The sequence below is a fragment of the Dermacentor albipictus genome, chromosome 6, assembly GCF_038994185.2.
Source record: "Dermacentor albipictus isolate Rhodes 1998 colony chromosome 6, USDA_Dalb.pri_finalv2, whole genome shotgun sequence".
Lineage (NCBI taxonomy): Eukaryota > Metazoa > Arthropoda > Arachnida > Ixodida > Ixodidae > Dermacentor > Dermacentor albipictus.
In genome coordinates, this window is record NC_091826.1 from 140,793,133 (window position 1) to 140,815,612 (window position 22,480).

At 44.4% G+C, this 22,480-nt stretch overlaps 1 protein-coding gene and 1 non-coding gene across 2 annotated transcripts in view; one reads left to right on the forward strand and one right to left on the reverse strand.

Annotated features, from left to right (window-relative positions):
• LOC139061384 (ATP-binding cassette sub-family C member 2-like) overlaps window positions 1-22,480 on the forward strand; it is a 485,203-nt gene that overhangs the window by 210,429 nt on the left and 252,294 nt on the right. The gene's annotated exons all lie outside the window — the stretch shown is intronic.
• On the reverse strand, window positions 13,587-13,659 carry TRNAS-CGA (transfer RNA serine (anticodon CGA)). The gene has a single exon. It is a non-coding gene; the product is annotated as a tRNA-Ser (tRNA).

Below are 22,480 nucleotides of genomic sequence, written 5' to 3' on the forward strand. Positions count from 1 at the left end.
CACCCCGTCTAGGTCACAGGAAAGAATTTGGCCTCCATGTGAAATATGAGCACCATGTTGTACATATCCGCCAAGCTTTTCGTTTCGTTCTGTAGCGCGCTAACGCGTAACATCTAAGCGAAATTACTCTGTAAAAACGATGTTCACTCCTTTCTCCGCCGCACCCGCCGTGGTGGCATAGCGGCTGAGGTGTTGCGCTACTAACCCGAGTGCTTGGAGTCTAATGCCGGCGGCGGCGGCTGCATTTCGATGGGGCTGAAATGCAAAAACGCCCGCGTACTGTGCGTTTAACCTGCACCAAATTTGGTGCAGGTTAAAGGACCGTAGATGGTCAAAATAAATATGGAGTTTCTTACTACGGTGCGGCTCATAATGAAAGCGTGGTTTTGGCCCGTCAAACCCCAGATTTAAATTTTGTTAACGTTCCCCGCCACCTTGACCATATTTAACATGGAGGCATGCAATGCCGTTTCCTAACACTCAGCCAGGGCACTGGCCCCTTAAAATGGACGCCGATAGAAATGCAGGATGCGTCCAATCATCGGTTGTTTATCACTGCTTGTAGCGACGTTTGTCTTCTCAAACTATATATATAAATATATATATATATATATATATATATATATATATATATATATATATATATATATATATATATATATGCAGGGTGTTTCTGCTAACTTTAGGCCGAGTGTAAACTCTATGCCCTCTATGACGACGCGACTAAATGCATATTGCTCCCTTTGGGAAGTAGCGTGTCGCGCTATTTCTATATATTGCTTAATTAGCTAATTAGTCAAGGATAAATAACCAACTTCTGAAGCAAGGAAGTTGCGAAGAAATTCCAATTAGAAAGTTGCAGAGCAGTTGGCAACACGTCCGAATAAACAGTTTCTGTCTTTTTATCTGTTAAGTATTAGTGTTTTTCAGCTTACTGCGGATGCTCGCGAAATACAAAAAGCACCACGTGACATACCCGCCTGCGAGTCGTGATTGCACTGCTCCTAAGCCTTCTGCGCACAAACGAAAACATACCATTTAACCGGTGTGAACACCCGTCTGCTTATCGCCATCATGAACCGCAGCGAGGGAAGCACGTCGCTGGCGTCAATACTACAGCCAACGCCTTCGTCACTGCCCTGTCGCCTTTTAAGCGGCAACACACCCTGCTCGATGGTATGCTCGTTTGGGAGCGCTGCAAGCACGGCGCGCAACCGGGTATGTCAGGTGATATTTTTTTGTATTTCTCGGGCATCCGCAGTAAGCTGAAAAACACTAACACTTAATAGATAGAAAGTTAGAAATTTCCTAATCGGACGTTTTGCAAAGTGCTCTAGAACTTTCTAATTGGAATTTTTCGCCTAACTTTGTTCATTCAGAATGGCTATATAATTTTCTTGACTCCTTAACTACTTAGGAAAAATACAAGAATAACGGTGACACGTGCAAGAGTGAGCAACATGCATTTGGTCGCATCGTCTTATGGTGCATCGACATATCTTTAAACTCTGAGTAAAGTTGGCTGATACACGTGTATATACGTCTATGGTTCAAGTAACGTGAAACAACACCCTGTATATATGCAATGGTGATCAAGTGATCAGTAAAGCAACATATATGTGCAAAAGACGCACACATACATATGTGCGTGTGTTTTTCACATGTACTTCGAAACTCAATATTGCTCGTGACTCAGTGCTATTCAACAATAAGTTAACAGCATTTAGTCAACGATTTTATTGTTGGAAACTACTCAACAATGATTCAATACTCAATACTTTCCAACAATATGTCAAGAGAATTTAGTCAATGACTTTATTGTTGAAACCTACTCAACATTGGCTCAATAATACTCAATACTATTCAACAATATACCAACAGAATTTAGTCAACGACTTTATTGTTGGAAACTACTCAACAATGGCTCAATAATACTCAATACTATTCAACAATATATCAAGAGAATTTAGTCAACGACTTTAGTGTTGAAAACTACTCAACAATGGCTCAATAATACTCAATACTATTCAACAATATACCAACAGAATTTAGTCAACGACTTTTTTGTTGTAAACTGCCCAACAACTTTACTGTTGAATTATTGCTCTATGGTTTCAATAATTGTTGAGGTATTGTTGAAAGGCTATTGAGTCAACAGTTCGTCAACAATATGCCAACAACATTTCAACAGTCATTTTCATAAGGGACAACACGCCCACCAGGCACTGGTGCCATCTTGCAAACCATAATGCAACAGATGCAGCAAATGTAACAAGAAATCCAACAGCAAAGATGTATGCTTAACGAAGCTTATTTGACCGCACGATGTGAGGCTCGTAAACGCACGGATGCAGGCGCCTTGTCCAACCCGAGAGCTCCGGCTTACCGCGTCACTATGAACGCTCCAGATGTCAGCGACAGAGAGCGTGGATGATGGCAATTACGCCGTATTCTTCAAAACAACTTGAGCTTTGGCAGGGCAATTGTACATCCCACAAGCGAGCAGCATTCCTTAAATACTTTGCGCAAAACTTCCTAAAGCTATCGGACATAATCTGCGTACAAGAAGTGGGCCCCCACCCCAGTAAAACTGATGGACTGCTCAATGCAATATACCTTCGTGTCGCAACGCTGGTATCCAAAACAATAACTGCCAATTTCCATTATTTGTATGACCGTACAAAAACTAATCACCAATCAATCGTGGTTACGCCTCAGAAAAGGGGCAAAGCCCGTACAGTCGTTTTCTAAACGTGTACAGTTGCCCAAAGGACAAACACGAAGACTTTACTACCCTTCTAACCCACACTAAAATTATATCGGGCACCAAAAACCAACCAATCTGAGATTTCAGCGCTCCCCATACTACGTGGGGCTATCATAGTGACTCACCTAAAGGACACAACCTCCTTAACTTGTCGAAAAATGTAAGACTACAACTAATTACCCTTCCGACAGCACTTACACGCTTAGGCAGCAGCATAGGTAGGCACTTCCTTCCTGATCTCACCTTCCCTTAGAACATTAAACGACTAATTTGGACCAAGCTAGAAGGAACTTGGGAAGCAATGATTGTATCCTTAGTGTATGCATTTAATCTCCAAAGCTCCGTAGAGTAGTAGGTGACACAATCATAATGGACTGGGTGCCTTCCGCTTCCAACACCTACCTGGCCTCAATCCGAGCAATGTCGAGGAATGGACTCAACACATACGAGAGTCCCACGAGCAAAATTGAAAAAATCTCGCGCGCACTGTGGAAACACCAGCGGTAGACCACCACCTACTCCATTTGTGGGAGAGCCGCAAGAGTTTTAGAAGAATCGACATTTAAGGAGGTTGGTACCAGTTAAACATCTTGATGGGACAGTGCAAGACGACAAAGATAAAAGACCGGAAGCACACAGGACAGCGCTGAAGTAACAACCAACTTTAGTAGAAGGAATACAGAAAATAAAGTACCTATAACCTATACCCACGTGCTCTCCCATCAATGGCGTCACTATCAGTGAACAAGCAAATAGCGAGACCCTGTAATCTAATTCTACACTATGTAGCTGTGTAAAAGTGTACATTAATTGTCATGAAAATTACGCAGGAAAGCAGCCCTGTCAGAGAATGCCAATGCTATGCAGCGCTGCTAGCTACCGAATAATGAATGCAATTGTATAGGTCTTCACAAGAGAATTTAGGCATAAAACAAGCGTGGACAGTCCTGCGTATTATGCTGGAACCCGACAAATCCAAAACAGCTATGGCTCGAACACTACAAAGAATAGCGGACGAGTTTGCGGGTACAGACCAAGAGCTGATCCAAGCGTTAGACATACGCTATATAGGAGACCAACCGCACCCGCATTTTAACAACCAGTAGAATGCGGTACCACCCAGAACTGGATGCTCCACTCACCAAAGCAGAAGTATTTGGCGCCGCACAAGCAGCAAAAAAGAAACATGGCACCGGGGCCAGATAAAAATACAAATGCAATTATTAGGAACCTCAGTGACGATATCTTCGACTGCAGTACCGACTACATCAACCAACACTACTGGGAAGAAGGTCAGGTGCCTCTAGAGTGGAAAAAGCAATTATCATAAATATCCCGAAACCAGGAAAAACCCCAGCAGTCGAGGCTTTGCGTCCCATCTCGCTTAGCTCTTTCATGAACAAACTATGTGAGGGTCATACAGAACCGCCTTGAAAATTACATAGAATTCAATCACCCACCTACCTACCATGATGCAAAATAGAAGTGAGGCGTGCAGACAGGACACAAGAGTGGAGAAGTGGACAACACGAACGCCGACTATCAACTGAAGGGAGCACTGAGGCGAAAAATGAAAGAGGACACAAAACTCATCTGCGCATGCTCAGGAATGGTAACACCACGTGTCAATCGGGTACTCGTGCTGGTCTACGTGAGAGATAACTGTTAAGGCACTTAATCTCTTCCTTATGTAAAGTAATCGAAGGCTGACTCACGCACGCACTTCCACCATTATAGATATGCCATGCCTCTACCATAAGACGGTGATAGTCGGCGTGATAGTCGGCGTGATAGCCCAGTTGATAGTCGGCGTTCGTGTTGTCCACTTCTCTACTCTTGTGTCCTGTCTGCACGCCTCACTTCTATTTTGCATTATGAATCCTTACCAACTAGCTCAGCTTTCTGTCGTTCTACCTGCCATGCTAGGTTTCAGGGTAGGACTGTCCACACAGGACGCCTTTCGTCTTCTGAAATAAGAAGTCCTATGCCACATACCTAAGGGTAGTAAACACCTTATTCTTGCCCTCGACATCAAGGGGGCTTTATATAGCACTCACATGAGGCTATACTCAACGAACTCAATGCCATAGGGTGCGGTGAGCGAATTTGCCTATGTAAAGTCCTTCCTCACTAACCGAACAGTCACAATAGGCATAGCGCAGATCCTGTCCGATCCTATAGATATAACTAGTAAAGAAACTCCTCAAGGAGCAAAAATACCTGTTTAACACAGCTATGCGCAGAATCGCTCATGCCCTAAAGGAACTGCCGCAATAGGGCTACACCTTAAATGCGGACGATATAACCCTTTGGGTTACGTACGGCTCTCCAGCGCAGAAAGAGCAAACACTTGAGGAAGCAGTCGGCGTATTTTAGTTTCGCTAGGAACAACAGACCTAGCTGCGTCCTGAGAAAAATCAAAGGTTATTCGAGTTTCCAATCCTCGCTGTAAAACGAATGGACTAATACATCTCAGCGTGGACGGCCACCTCATCGCTCAAGTCACCCAAGCCCTAATTTTGGGTTTTTTGGTACGAAGGAATGGCAAGGCTGCATACCCAATCCCAAAACTTTACGCACCACAACTAAACAAATCTCTAGGATGATACGCCACGTAACGTATCTCCATAAAGGAGTGAAAGAAAGAGACATTCTACAGCTAGCCCAAGCTTTTGTCCATAGTCGAATGTTCTATGGGCTTCCCTACCACCGTCTGAGCAAGTCCGAAGAATACCAAGTTAACGCCACAAATTGCAGTGAGTATAAGGCCGCTTTAGGGCTGCCTATAGACAATCCGATTTTGCCTTTGGGCCAACATAACACTTTTGCGGAGCTTCAAACTGCGGTGTTGGTCTCGCAGAGACCGCATCAACACTACTGCGGTAGGCATAACTTTCTTAGCCCGCACAAGAGTCCGACCCCTTCTGAATACAGGATATGCTACAGAGGATATGACTAAAGAGTGTCGTAAGCACATACGCACCAGACCGCTTCCCAAGCATATGCATCACGAAACGTACCAAGGTCGTCGTTTCACGAGCCTCAAATGACTACGCCGCCAATTGGCACCTAAACCACATGTAATATACGTAGATGCTGCTACATACGCAGTATCAAGTTATGCAGCAGTAGCTGTAGACAAAAAACACCAACCACTCGTCCCCGCTTCTTTAACCACATCTTGCATAGCTTCTGCGGAGGCTGCAGCAATAGCCCTAGCATCCAACATCAGGAGAGGAGAGGCCGCTCCTCACCCATAGCAACTGACTCTCAAAAGGCATGCTGCCTATTTATGAGAAGTCGTTCACCTTCTACTGCCCTTAGGTAGCTAGGACGTAATTTGCGAGACGATCACATTGTCAAATGATTCACAGTACGCTCCGGGCTCGTAGGCAACGCATGGGCTGATGATCTATCTCGTGATCTTTGCAGCCGAGTGGAGTGGCTCAGCTCACATGCCTTGCGTATGTCGAAACACCCACGCGAAATGTTGGAACACCAGCGTTTCACACAACGAAAATACGCCTCCCTGCACAAATCCTTATACGTGGAAGAGGCCACAAGCATCAGAAAAATCCAGACCCATGTTCATTCGCCCCTCCTAAAACTTCACGTATTCTACCCTTCACAATATCGAGCTGTGGTATGGCGGTAGACGAACCCTTTCCCTCATTTCGTGGACGTGTGGATAAATGCTACCAGAGTTATCTATTCAAGGAGGGTTGATTGTTGGGCTAGTTGGTCGTCCATAATTGAAGTAGTAACTTAGCGCGATAAAAACACGGAAACAAGAAAGGTGGACAAAGACAAGCGCTTGTCCTTGTCCACCTTCCTTGTTTCCGTGTTTTTATCGCGCTAAGTTACTACTTCAGTTAGCTATTCAGCCTAGCACAAATCAACAGCAATGATTAACGGAGCGATGGGAGGTACAGCACGCCAGCTCCGCCCTTAGCGTGCAGAGCACACTCCTCCAGCAAGTTCAGCGGGTGGCCAAGGCAAGTCAACCCTGGATTAAGGTAGCCAACCATCGCTCTTTGACCCCCTTCCCCCATTCCCTGTCTTAATAGTTTTTTACTGCTGCTACTGCCTTGGCACAACTTTGATGTTTACTTAATTGCTCATTGGGTCGTACCTTGGTGAAAATGACGAGTTCACATGGTTACGAAGCCATTGGAAGACAGGAGAACAAAGCTTAGGCAAATCCATGTACTTCCCACAGTTCTCATGTTGGCTGAACCGCCCCCATTGCAGCTCCCGTCGACACTAGCGCCATAGTACACTTTAGTTATTATTGTCTGAAACTCCAGACTAAAGTCTACATAAGCCGAATTTCGTGCTCAATAATAAGATCAGTCAGCCTCTATAATTTCACGTGTAAGCTGTTCAGTATTTCTGGAGCTGTTCTCAACTGGTGACCTTTGCATCAGCAAGCCTTCTATCGCCCTCACCAAAAATGAAATCAAGTATCCGGCTGTGATGCAACAGATTCACGTGTGACGTAATGCAAAAGTAGTTTTTCATTACTTTTGCTCATGTGCATAGTTCTGGTTATTTCGCAAACGAAAATCAGTTGAAGTCAGCGGCGGTGTTGTGTTCGTCCTTCAGTCGTCGTCTTTCGCGCTGTGCACACATGTCGATATTGAGTCACCAACTCGCCCAAGCTTCCACCTTATCATGGGATGGTGGAGTGGCCGGAGAGAAAGGGATGCTGATTCGGAATCAATGATTTCTTCACAGTTAAAGACCATGTTGTGAAGGTCAAGCTCAAGAACCTTACGTGTGGCAGAGAGAGGCTAAATCGGGCAATAATTTAATAAATCGTATTTACAGCCATACTTCTTTTTACAACACTGCTACTCTTATTTGAGAGCGTGGCAGTTGGCAGATACTGTATACATGTATATCAGTACGCATCTTGGCAGAACAGTTAATTGAAAAAAGGAAAAAAATGAAAACAATTGCCCGAGGACGGCAACATAAAAAGGAAGCTGATTGTAGGAACAAAAATGCATGTTTTCACATGACAGTTAATTAACGTGATACCAGCAGTGAAGAACATGTAAGTAACCGGTTATACATGAAATTGGAGAGAACTGAAAGATAACACTTAACGCGCCAATATATTTTAAAGTTATGTGAAGAGATGCGCTTAAAACATATACACCTGAGAGTGAGAAGAAACAAACTGAAAAAAAAACTAGGCATGCTTTTAGCAGGAAAATGGAAGCTACAACAATTATATTGGGACTAGAAGTAATAAAACTTTATTTTGGGAACAGAGCCTACGATATTTCCACATAACGATAACCAGCAAAAAAGGAAAAAGAAAAATGGAACGTAGAAAGCAACAATGCAAAATTTCTGACGATGATACATGCGATGATAAATGATTTTATTTACGTAGTGCAGCTTGTACGTGTGAGGTAAATTCGGACAACGATCCGGTGGCGGTTATAGCAGGATCAAGTCGGTTACATTCAGCTACTGTAAGTGGGAAGAATGAATACTTAAACGTGTGGTTGTTGCATGCGTACTCTGTTAAAGTGTATGCATGTTCGTTACGTGTTTTTCGAGCCTGAGGAAATGAAATGTACCTGGACACATGATTATTGTAGGGATTTTTTAGACGCTGAAACAAGAACTTCAGGCGAGCTTGTTTTGCTCTGGTAGATAGCGTTTGCAATCCAGACTGCGTTAGAAGATTAGTCGGTGAGTCAGTGCGTTTATATTTGCTGTGAATGAACCTTATAGCCTTTATTTGTACTGCTTCTAGTTTTGTTATGTTAGTCGTATCAGTGAGTAAAACAGACTGTGTTTGCATATTCGATACCTGGCCTAACGAACGTTGTGTAATCCAGTAGCTTCGTTGATGTAGAGAGCGCAAGGCTTCTTTTGAGGAAGAATAGTTTGCGTAATGCTCCTGCGATGATATTCGAAATATGTTAATCCCACCTGAGGTATGAGGTAAATGTAACTCTCAGGTATTTATGTTGTTCAACTTTAGCTAGTGGTATGCCGTTAATCTCATATGTAAAGTTACAGGGTTCTGCTTTCCTTGTTACGGTCATGGCCACAGACGTCGTTACGTTAATTGATATCTGCCAATTAGAGCACCAAATAGCTAGAGTGTTGAGAGATGTATTAAGTGCGATGTGGTCGCTATAATGAGTGATCTCGCTCTAAATAACGCAGTTGACGGCGAACAGTTTTATGTTACAACCAATGTTTGCTGTGATGTCATTAATATAGATTAGGAAGAGTAATGACCCCAGAAGTGAGCCTTGGGGAGCTCCGGAAGTAGCGGCGACAGTGTTAAATAGCATTTTTCTGCAGATTAAAAATTGTAAACGATTGGCTAGAAATTGTTTTATCCAGGCTGAAAGCAGCCCGTTCCCAACAACAATTTCAACTTTAGCGATTAATTTGTTATGACACACAATGAAATGCCTTCGATAGATCAAGCACAATCATGTCAGTCTGGCCGCGGTGATTGACAGTAAATGCAAGATCGTGGACTAGTTCTGTTAGTTGGGCTACTGTTGATAAACCACTACGAAAGCCATGTTGGTAGGGAGACAAGAAGCCATTGTTCTCTAGAAAAACCGCTTGTACTTTAGGATTATGTGCTCTAGAAGCCTACAGGATGTACTAGTTAATGAATGGGTCTAAAATTTGAAATTCTGCTGTGTTGCCTGATTTAAGTATAGGTATTATCTTTGCAATTTTCCAGTCGTTCGGTAGTTGTGAAGTCGTGAGTGATTTGCGAAAAATAATGCCGAGGTATCTACTGCACCATTCCGCATACCTTTTCAGAAAGTCGTTAGGTATGTTGTCAGGACCGCTGCCATCTGTAGGGTCAAGATTGAGCAGAAGATTAAGTATGCCAGCGTCCTCAATGTCTAATTTGTCAATGCTTACACCCTGTTTGGTTAGAATGGGGGAATAATATTAGTCTCCGTAGTAAACACTCATTGAAAGAAAATGTTATATAAGTTGGCTTTCGCAGTTTCCTCCTTTGCACATAAGTGGGACGCTTCCTATCACTGGTGCGAAAGTGCGTCTAGAACCTTCCGGGATTATTAGTAAGAAAGCTCGATAACATTGCATTAAAATAATATTCTTGTGCACGTTTCGCTGTAAGCTTGAATTCCGCGATGGCATTAGGCAGTTTCATCACCCTGTATCCATCTCCTCCTTTAATTTTTATTGTTCTGCACAATCTTTTCAGACGGTGCTTTTGCTGAATTACTTCTCAGGTCATCCAGGGAATATTTTTGGAGGCCGTTTGGTTGTAGTAGGCACGTAGTTCGTGACGCAGTTGAGGACGATAGATTTGAACATAAGCCAAAGGGAATTTACGTCAGCAGAGGCATTGGTACCCATTTGGGAAAAAGGCTGGAACTCGCGATGAAGGTATGATAGTATGTTATTGTCATCAGCGTTTCTGGAAGTCGGTTACTATGGACACAGAAAAGTGCGCAGTAATACCAATTAGTTGTAAGACGCATACTCGTACGCCATGATCTGATATGCCACGAATTACGTCAGTTCGTACATGGGTAATATTGACATGATGGCTGATAAATATTAGGTCAAGAATGCTTTGACTAGTTCCCACCGAACGCATTGGACGTGAAGCGACCTGATGAAGATTGAAGGTTAACATGAGATCAAATAATGCATCCAAGGCTGCTGACGAGTAGTACATGTCATTCCAAATAATGTCAGAAAGATTAAAATCACCCATAAGGGCGATGCGTAAACCATGGGCGTGACGTTGCATGTAGTCATGAATGGCGCTGGCAAGCTCGCCACCCGAGCTCGGGCTCCGATAAATACATCCTGAGAGAGTGTTTCTACCTTCGCAAAGCAATTTACGAAATACCGCCTCAGCGTCTTTTATCTCAGGCAGAACAGAAAAAGCAAAACATTTTTTATTAATAACGCCACTCCCCCACCACGGCTAGGACTGTCTTTTCGGATAACGGAATACTTTGGTGGCGCGAATTCTTGATGAAGAATGTTGGACACGAGCCACGTTTCTGTTATAGCTGCTACATCAGGTTCATAATCAATTATCAAGTTTTCAAGTGCCTGGGGTTAGCTGACAACGCTTCTAGCATTTACTGTGAAAAGTGTTATTTTGCGCCCCGGCGAGTTACAACTCCGCTTTTCCGGTGATGTTCGCTGCTTTGCCGACATGGCAATTTCGTTTTTTTCAAGCGACACTTTGGCATCCTGCTCGTTAATCCAAACATACGGGCGATTGGTAATTGCGATTGCTGTGTTATACTGTGGTATACTTTTGCGCTGTTCCAAAGTTTTCTTCTGATATCTCGCAATCATTTTGAAACGTCTTCTGCAATAGATAGTTCAGTGTCCTTAAGTTTGTACCGCCTTTTCAGTATTGTATACTTATCTCTTGAATCTAGTAATTTGAAGATTACAGTTTGAATGTAGTTAGGTTCTGCTCTTCCTATCCGATTTACGCGTTCGATGGCTACTGGTTTTAATTCCAGAGGGCCTTCGATAACGACTTTATTCACTGTGCGTTCCAGTGAAGGGGTCTCTCCGGTGGCTTCTGGTAGTCTGCATATTTTAAAATTAGAGCGTCTGGTACGATTCTCTAGATCATTGATTTTATTTTGCATTCATATTATTGCCGAATTCATGCTTGCTATTTGCTCTTGACAAGAATCGACTTTTCGTTGTAGGCTTGTCAATATCTTCAATTTCTTATCGATTTCAGCTAGATGATTTTCCCCAATGTCTTTAATATCTGCGGTCATTTACTTTAGTTGTTGAGTTATTTCGGGGCAGGGATTAGTTTCGACATCTCCGTGAAGTAATAGAAGCTTTAGTGTAAGCACAGCATGTTCAAACACGACACCACACAGCCTTCGGCATGGCAGCACAGCAAGAATAGGTCACTCGAGCGGATACGTTTTACGTATCACTTTCTCACCTGAAGAATGAAGACAAATGGTGGCAGCATTCCCTGAGTGCAGTCGTGCCCAACGATGTCAGCTTGTGTGCGATCGACGTTTATAGCGGGCTGTCGGGTGGCGCTGAGCACTGGCTGCGCGCCCACTGAGCTGCACAGGTCGCCGATGAACGGTGCAGCACAGAATACGATGACTGAATTCTGAGGTCTCAAAACTACGATTTCATTATGAGGCAAGCTGTAGTGCTTCCGGATTAACTTTCACCACCAGAACATGCTTAACTTTCCCCCAATGGGTGGGAGACGGGCGTTTTTGCATGTCGCCCCAATTGGAATGCCGCCGCCGTGGTCGGGATAGGAACTCCCAATCTCGTGCTTAGCAGCGCAAAACCATAGTCACTAAGCAACCGCGGTGGCTCTACAGCCAGACCTAAATGCAAGAAAAACACGATCAGTTTGCCACGCCTGAGAGCAAGTGGAAATATTTAAACAAATATGAAATATTGATGCCAATACAGGGCAAGGATACTGTTGTAAGCTTTCAGAATTGCGAAGGGGATGCCATCAGGGCCGCAGAATATGGAATGCTTTGAGCGTTTAAAGAATCCGGGGAGGAGCTTTCCACCAAGCGACCTAGCACTGCATTCAAGAGGAATGCTCGGCGCTGCAGCCACATCGCCAGCCTCCAGGGAGATTGCCTGCTCTGCTCTGGTCGAGACACGCCGCCAACGCTTCCTGCTGTCGTGTCTTTTGCTCGCTTTAGAACGTGTTAGAGGTTGCTGTGGTTTTCCAACACCCTGAAAATTCCGCTGCCGGACTCTGCTGTCCGTGATGCCTGACGACGACGATCCGACATTCCTACCGGTTTCGCTGGCCTTCATATACGTTGGTACCCAGTGTCAGCGCGCTCTCAACATTTTCAGTGTCGCAGACGAGACGGACGTTAATTGAAGATTGGTTGAAATCGCATGACAGAGCGAGCACCACCAACAAATCGAACGATCCCCTGAAGCTCGACAACGCGATCATTTATTTGACGGCTGTCGCTAATACCCCGAAGCCGATTTCCTGACGTGCACAAGCTTCAAATTCAGCCTCACAGAACTTTTCGGCCGCCTTCGCGTGTGCAAGCTTCGCGTTGAAGAACACCTACAAAGCCGATCCAAGCAAACTGATGAAACGTTCACCGGCTTCACAGAGGACGTCGTCGACGTCTACTGGCGTGTCAACTCAACGATGGCGGAGGCGGACAAGGTTCGTCACACCATCAAGGGTACTTACAACCAGTTTTCTATACTGCTGTCAAATAACCATGACACTGTTTCTCAGGTCACTGAGCATGGCCAGAGTTTCGACGAGCTTCACCGAAAGCGTCTTCTCGCGCGGCGCCCGCCTGTATTTATCGAACCCTTCTCGAGCATGGTCACCGCTCCTGATATTGACGTACTGCTTTCCCAGGTAAAGGAGTGCCACGGTGATGAGGTGGCTCGTGAGCTTTCGTTGCTATCATGTGCCATGCAACCACCGTCGCCTTCGCCTGCCAACCTTCGTCAGGATATACAGGAGCAAGGGCCCTATAACGCTTAACTTTTCCAATATGTTTTTATTCCAATCTCCTGACATCGAATTTGCGTAACCGCCGGCGCAAGCACCGGGCGGTCACCCGCAGGGCTGTCTGAACAGACCAGTCAAACGCTCTCCTCATTCATAGGAGGTGACATTTGCTTGCTTGATGAACGAATAACATTGCCTACACTGATATCCTAAGAAGCCAACACTGACACCAAGGACAACATAGGGGAAATTACTTGTGCTTAATAAATGAAATAAAGAAACGATAAAGTAACGGAAATTAAAGCGGATGAAAAAACAACTTGCCGCAGGTGGGGATCGAACCCACAACCTTCGCATTTCGCGAGCGATGCTCTACCAATTGAGCTACCGCGGCGTCGTTTCCCATCCCCTTTCTTGGGTATTTATGTGTCCTAGTAGAACCCTGGGAGTGTTAGCCAGCGCCACCGCTCACAGACCTTGACGGCGGACGTGGAACGTCTTTTTTGCCGCAGGCGTCACGAGAACGTGATCTTTTAGGGTGAAGGCAACGGGTCAATAAACCCACATATGCTACCTGAAGGCATCAATGTTGCATCAATGCTAACCCCCTTTCTTCTCGTTCATTACATAACGAGGGTTTCGAATCCGGCAACATTGATGCCTTCAGGTAGCATATGTGGGTTTATTGACCAGTTGCCTTCACCCTAAAAGATCACGTTCTCGTGACGCCTGCGGCAAAAAAGACGTTCCACGTCCTCCGCCAAGGTCTGTGAGTGGTGGCGCTGGCTAACACTCCCAGGGTTCTCATAGGACACATAAATACCCAAGAAAGTGGATGGGAAAACGACGCCGCGGTAGCTGAATTGGTAGAGCATCGCACGCGAAATGCGAAGGTTGTCGGTTCGGTTCCCACCTGCGGCAAGTTGTTTTTTCATCCACTTTAATTTCCGTTACTTTACCGTTTGTTTATTTCATTTACTAAGCACAAGCAATTTCCCCTATGTTGTCCTTGGCGTCAGTGTTTGTTGGCTTCTTATGATATGACTAATAAAAATCGGGCCCCTCGGTTAGCCCCCTTTCTTCTCGTTCATTGCCTACACTGAGTGGCTTGTCTTATCTAATTACCTGACAAGAGGCGAGGAGCATGCTCAAGTGGAGAGGGATTCGATAGGGCCGAGCCACTGCAGTGAAAGTCGATAACCGGATAAAGAAGGTGGTGCCGGCTTCTGCGATTGGTCCGCTTCGCTTTCTTAGCTTGCGGTGGCTGGTCGAAAATCGCGGCGGCATGCAACAGAAGCTTAAGAATGACGTTAAAACAGATCCTCAGCAATGAAGAGTTGGCAGAATGAGGTCGTAAACGTGCTGAAAGTGCTCGGAAACGTTACGTGGTCATGCAAGAAGTTTTATTATACGCAAATAAACCCATGCTCTCCAGCAGGTGCGAGTTGCCAGTGCCTGAGCGATCGGCGACAGCCATGTTTTATTCCTTTCGGAATGGTGCAGCCTACGGCTATTCAGAAGAAAATTCAGCTTTCTTCGGCAAATTAATGCATCCTTAATGCGTAAAAAAAGAGATGAGGCGTGCAGACAGGACACAAGAGTAGAGAAGTGGACAACTCGAACGCCGACTATGACAGGCTAAGGGCGGGTGGTCCAAAAATGTTTTTCACCAATCGCGGAGGGCTGATTGCAGAATTGGAATAGAAAAGCTTGGAATAGTTTTACGTTATACACTCTTAGCACGGTAACGTTTACTAAAGGGGTATATTCTCACAGATTTGTGCACCTTTAACTTATAAGTTACAAATCAACCTTTACAAATTTAACTTCTATTAAAGGTAAGAAAGCGTGCACCTAAACTAGAGGTTACAACACTTTAACCTCTAGTGTAGGCATACAGTATTGAGTGCTTTTGCCTAAATATAAAGGTTACTTTTACAATATACCGGTTGAACGATCAACAGCGTCTTACAGGAGGTCCCAGATGCGCACCGTGCTGCGCATGCTCCGTATATAGAGCCGGTGTCGCCTAGCAACGGGGACGCGGCTCTTTTTTCTTTCGGGCTTCTTTTTGCGGTATGCTTCATAAAAGCCCGTTGCTCTGCGCATGCTCCGCCCAGGCAGTTGTCGCCTAGCAACAAAGGTGCGTCTCTTCCTTCTTTCGCGCTTCTTTCTGCTTGCGCCTCTTCTTTCTTGCGCGCTTCTTTCCGCGGCCGGATTAAGCAGACTACAACCGTGCGCGGAGAAATGTGAGCCTTCGCGGAGGAAGCCCCTCGGCCAGTCCTTTCCGGACGCTGCCTTTACATGCGCTTGCGCTTCGAAATAGTTCACGTGTCCACCTCGTGCGGTTTTCGGGACAAAGGGTGTCCCTGTGTCTCTCTGAACCTAAGTAAGAAAAAAAGAAAAAAAAAGAAACATTGCGTTTCGCAGGCAACCTAGACCTTACGCATACCGCAACATCTCTTGTTTGGCTTAAAAAAATATTAAGACAAAATGCAGCCTACTACCCCAAAAAGTGCAACAAAGGTGACTGCGGGAGCCAGAGAAATTTCTTTACTTTTGAATAGTATATTGTAAGTGACAGACTCATATTCTTTTGGGCTACAGTGCTGTAGCTGCTAATCAATAAATGAGGCAAATTTTCGCTTTGCCAACGACAAGTGTTCAGACTTTGGCCCGCACTGTTGCGGTTTTTATCCTCCTGCACATGCGTTTGTGTTTACTCGGTGGATTGTTCCTAAGGTATCATCTAGCACGCGAAAATGAAAAAAAAAATGAATTTCAGCTCACTGATTCTACTTTTAAATTTTTGCATGCTGAATGATACCCTTGGCACAATCCACACAGTAAAGGCAAATGCATGGGCAGGAGAAAAACAAAGCACGGGTAAAGGGCCTGAACACTTGCCGTTGTTCATAAGCAAAGCAAAAATTTGCTTCATTTATTGCTAACAGCTACACAATTGTACCCAAAAACAGTATGCGTCTGTCACTTGCTATGCCATTCGTAAGTGGAGATCTGTACTCCCGCACTCCTCCTTGTTGTGCTTTGTGATAGATAGAGAATTTTTTGACTAGATAGCATTGCAGTCGAAGATATGTTACGGCTTGCGTAAGCTGCCAGCAAAACGCAGTTTTTTCTTTTCTTTTTCTTTTGCTTAGGCTGAGAGAAACACAGGGACACCTTTTCCTGTTGAAACTACACGAGGTGGACAGGTGAACTATTTTGAAGCGCAACCACGTGTAAAGAGAATGTCCAAAAAGGACTGGCCGAGTGGCGTCCTCCGCGAGGGCTCACGTTTCTCCGGGAATGGTTGTCGGCTGCTTAATCCGACCGTGAAAAGAAGCGCGCAAGAAAGAAGAGGCACAAGCAGAGAGAACCGCAAAAGAAGGAAATGACGCACCTCTGTTGTTTGGCGGCAGCCGGCTCGGTGCATGCGGAGATTTGGCCTTTCTGGAACAAAACCCAAGGCGGCGCCTCCCCGTTGCTAGGCCGCACCCGGCTCGTCGGACCACGTAAAGAGCGGGGCCCACATGAAATTCTCTGAAAAAAAAAGGAACGCTCAGCTGAATGTGGTAACAAAAGTTTACTTTCATTTAAATCACTTAAATCGTTGTATTTCAGCCAACGAAGGGCTACCATGATACTAGTACACTGTATCCCTTGGGACTTCTGACGAAATGAAACTCCCCGTGCGGCACCTTTTGAGCAAATATGTAACGGTAATGTTCTCAAAAATACAGTTCAAAACACAATTTGAACGCCTGAGGAGGCACCGTTAGCTTGTATAAATAATCTGAGTATAAATTGACAGTTCCACAGGCAGTATAAGGTTAACTTCAGAATGCAACATCTTTATTTGAAAATGCAACATAGAATACACCAGAAGTACAGCAGGCCTTGCTGGCACATGACTAGATCTGAAAATTCAACAGAATACTATCACTTGCATCATATCACAGGAATTTTTAAAATCATATCACCGTGTTTCAGCCATGCATGTCGTCAATAACTTCGTGTTAACTGTCCATGTAAAAACTTGTACTGCTGTCAGGAAGCAAGAAAACAAGGCAAAGATTAGTATATGAGATTGCAGGAACAAAAACTGGACACTTGTGTTCAGATCCACATTGGACACTACATAAAAAGAGCTTTAGACATCAATGTGCAGCATTAGAGCAGGTCAATAAAGACGTTGCCAATGCAATGTAGCCGATGCAAAAAATATACAAAGTATTGGCTATAGGTGAACCTAAAAAAGAAGACTGGACCACAAGGCCATGCATGCATGCAGCCCATCTATACCTGAGCAACGTTTCCTTAGTGTTAGCATTGACCACCACTGGAATCAAAAGACAACTTGTTGCTCTTAGAAACGTCAGACAAAGCTTAACCAGGAGATGTGCGAAGTGCTGGCTTGTAGGGCCAAATGACAAAAGGCTGGAAGTGGTGATGCTTACAGCATAGTGAACTCTCAGTTTAGATCCTTGTGACTATGCAAACATGAACATTTTTTTATTAAAATTACTACAAGACACATTTTACTGTCTAGCTAACAATGTCAAGGATGGGATTCAAACTTTTTGAATGCACTACCTATTTAAAATAAATATTGAAAAAGGTCATTTGGGCACTACTATGCATAGCACTGCACAATTACTCTATTATCTAGAGGCTAGCAGTTAGAATAACTCAGTGACAAAGAAAGGCCGCCATAATTCACATTGCACGAATTTAAGAATTTTGAGCAGCTAAATAAAATACTTGTGCACAATACTAAATGCCACTTGCATGAATGGATGTATTACCTCAGTAATTTTCAATAAAACAGTTATAGAAAGGCATGCAACTGTAATGCACAAAATGATGCATCTGTTCACCACCTCCTGGCAACAAGTGAGCATTAATGCAAGGTGAGAATTGTTAACTAGACTTTGAGTCAAATCACATTCTTTTTCTTCAGAAGAGCAAAGAAACACTTCAATCTGTCATTTATGAGCCCTCTAGGCACAACATTGCTGGGAAGCACAAGATTCTGCATAAGCGCCAGGAATGATGCAAATGCATATGCATATTCGAGGTTCTTGATGTAGTAGGTTAAAATACAATAAATTACAGCTAGCTCCAGGCTGCCGTCCGAGACCCAAATTATTTCTTGCCTGCTGCAAGCATAAACACACGTGTGCTCGCTGCATGTGTAGACGTGGGGAGCTGCAATCTGGATATCACCACTGGGCAGTGGAGCCTACAAAGACACTTAGAGCCTATAAACATTCGCCTATCAAACATTGAATATGCACAGTATAATGTGAACTGACGAAGTAAAATTTATGAAAAACGTGCAGTACTGCAGATGCAGAGCACAACTCAACCCCAAAGAGCCCAACCATTCTACATCAAGGAAAATTAGAACTGGCTCACCTTTAGCTCTCATTAAAGCATGCAGGAAAAAGCAATGAAATGTTATTTTACTGAAAGTAATCAGTATAATACCAATTTTCGTTTGTTTGCTGAACTATATACAACTGAAATCTCACTAAAGGATGCTACCGTTTAGCGCGTAATTATGCCCTGTTCCCACAAGATACGCATTAACGAGATTTCACCAGGTAAATTGGCGCAGCATCGCACCCTTCATGAGCTGGCTGTGTGCACGTTCCGTCCGGCAGGATGTCTCTTACGGTTTTTGCTTACCTCACCTTTATTAACTTCCAAATGCAGTAAATCACATTTAAATTAAATTTTAAAATATAATTTAACAATTTCATCTAATTTCATTAATTTGTTCCGTCTCTACAATCTGTGCCTTCATGTGTTAATTATCGTGCAGTCTAGCTAAACGGAAGTAGTGAATAAAAAATAGCCCCAAAATACTACCATACCTCAATTTAAGCGCATATAAAGTATCAGCGATGCCTCCATGCTTAGTATTATTTCAGGGGAAGAAAATCTAAGGCGACAACATTAAATCGTGTAATGATGCTCCGCTCGACTCGCACCACTGACCAATACAAATGATAATGCTACAATATAAGTACTGAACAGGAACACAGATGTGAGTAAAAGTAATCAGAAAGTGAATGCAGAGAGCTTTCTGGACGATATTTGAAAAGTTTTCAAATGAGTGTAATATTTAGTATCGTTACATTTGAGATGTTTTCCTTATGAACTAGTAAATTATATTTCACATCACATACCTTGGCCGCCTTCAGTATCGCGGATCTCTTTGTCCATGGCAACCACCGGGCTGTCAAGTGGGGGCTCTTCCACATGGGACCACGGTGCGGAGTCTGAAACAAACAAGTGAAAACAAAGCACCCAATGAAACCAATTCTTTCCTGTATGCGCTATGCATTTACCTTTAGAGCAGCCAGGCTGTGATTCTTGTACAGGCATTCAGGCCGATTCATTTCCTATGGAGACACCTACTGGGACAGTCCTCTCTAAAGCAAAAAAAAAAGAAGAAGAATATATATATAGATCCCACGCACTGTGGGAATCGATGCAAGCAAAGCTTTCTGTGCTGTTTGCGTTCAGTGGCAATATTTGGCGGTGATGCTGACGGCCTAAGACAGTCGTGATGCGATGGTAAATGTTACCTTACGTGCACCACTTGTGTTTGCCTACGTAGTACACCAAACAGCGAGGCGTGTTTGCTCGAGGCATTGTTGTGCGCCATTGTTCGTATGCTGCAAGCAATTTAGTACCGCCATTTTTCACACGGGCGTATGGCATCGTGGCTGAAATGTTTATTTGCTCGACAGCCGCTTGCGTGTTGTCGTCTTGACGCTGCGTGTTGTCGTCTTGACGCTGCGGTACTGAGTGCAGCTTTGCGTCTGCACGCCTGCATCAGTTGTCATCATGTACAAACTTGCAGGGTGTTTATTTTTCAGAAATAGCAGAAACGTGCCGTTTCATTCTTAAACTAACCTTTTTACAGTTTCTCCTCAACTGTTGCCATGTCTAGTAGCGACTTTTCTTTTATTTAAGCGACCCCAAATGAAGCATGCTTTCTGGTGGCGTCTTTCCCTTCTTCCACGATCATACTATGTATGCGAGGCGCCACGAGCGAATATCAACTATTATTCATGCGTTTGGTCAGGGCGTTGGCTTTACAAATTCTCTGTATTATCTTTCCATTGACTATCTCCCCTCTGGAAATTTGCACGTGAGTACAAAAGCGCTGCAGCTTCTACAATGCTTATACCGCAGGCTAACGCGTAATTACAGCGCTCCAGAGGTAATTGTGTCGATGGCCGAGGAGTTCCAGAGGACATTGTGACGACTAAACAACTCCAGAGGGCATTGTGGCGACGCCCGCGCAGTTCTTGCTGGAAAGGGCTCACAGACGCCACTCCCGCGTCCCTACTATGTGCAAGTACGATGCAATTTCTCGTACATTGCGTACATTATATACATTACGTACTCAAGCACTCCCCGACGCCGCGTGCAGGTCAGCGACAGCAGCAGCAGTGGAAAAGCCGAGGGAAGTGGCAAAGAAAGCTTCGCTTTAAAATATTTGATACACTAGGCAATCAAAAAAGCTTTGGCTAACATTCCACATTATACTAACCATATTGCACTGAGGAGAGACTAGATGTGCAAGCTTCCACGGTTTCATGTGACACTGAGGCCTCGAACACGGTGCCTGGCACATTGCATTGCACCTTTGCCTCAGCTGCATTTTTCGTTTCTGAAATTATAGACGCAACGAAACGACATTATTAGTTTTCACAAAGTAATGCAGAGCGCATTGCAGAGCTCTAGGCAAAAAAAAAAGACGCGTACATAAGCAAAATTCGTGCGAAAGCTATATAACATGTATTCTCCGGAACAACGCTGTATATAATTATACATCATTGTGCAAAATTGGAATGCAAGTTGTAAGAGAAGGGGTGACGTTGCGGTAAAAAGAGAATTGTGTATTCTTCGCAGTTAGTCAATGCTAACCACCGATTCCCATGCTAAATTACTGGCCAGTTTGACTAAAAGAAAATAGAGAAAACATGCATTTTTACCCAAAAAGCGAAGCACTAATAGCGATAGCAAAGCATTAGACCACTACTAAAACTAAGGTACGTAGTTTTACCTGCCGTAACAGTAATCATTAGCTTACTAATAACCATGGTGTCACGCGAGCACAGGCATTAATGAACATATCTCATCTGACGACCGCGAACAATCGCTATCAAGTTGACTTGAAGATCGCAGAGGGGAGCGAACGTTTGTTTTGTTGCTCCCTTCAACGCGTCTCCGAACTTTTGAGATTACGCGACCTCCAGCACTACGCGCACCGAAAGAAAGCGGAAATGCAACCACGAACCACCTCGGCTTGCCCGACCTCTGCACACACCGCAGATTACCTCCAGGCCAGGGCGCGGGCAGTCACGCACCACCACAGCATGGCTAACGGAGGGTGCGCGAGGCGAGTTGTACAATACTGAACGATTTCTGTCCACTACATCAGCCCAAAGCACGGCGCCAGTACAAGAAACGTATTGTTGAGGTCATTTAGTTGCCCTGACACAACTCATCCCGCCGACAAGCTCAATATTTTAGAATGGTCTAATCCAATATTTGCACAAAATGACAACATGAAAACATCGAATTTAGCTAAATGTAAATCGAAGAGCATAAAGAAGCAAATATATCAACAATAACTTTTTTCAGAAACACTTACGCGCAGCGAGAGCGTGCACTATGTGAAATTTTGAATTGCGAACTATAAAGAATTCACGCACTATCCACCTAAAAATAATTTAAAGCAAAAGTTCTGCTTACCGAGATCACATATTTTTCCGTGTGCATTCGGGACGTGGTCACAATAGTCACACCTCACCAGGTTGTCACTTTCCGACAGGCGCAGAATGGTGTATCGCTTGCACTCACAACCCGGCTCGTTGCAGCGACCGCGCAACACACCGAAAAGGTCTCTGCTGCACAAAGGCATAAAGGTGCAGCGGATGGCGCAAGTTCCCAGTAGAAGCGGTAATAACTACTGCAGGCTACAAGTGGTGGCAGCACACAATGGTGATCGGATGGTATCCAAACAAGTCAAATATAATGGCCGTCTCAGAATGACAACAACGACAGGACGACAGCGCGCTAACCACTCGCGCCGGCTCCGAGCCTCCCGCTCCCGCTTAAAATCTTCCCAGCATGCAACTCGAGCTATCTCGATTGGACCGAGGAGGAGAGATGATAGCACCGTGGAT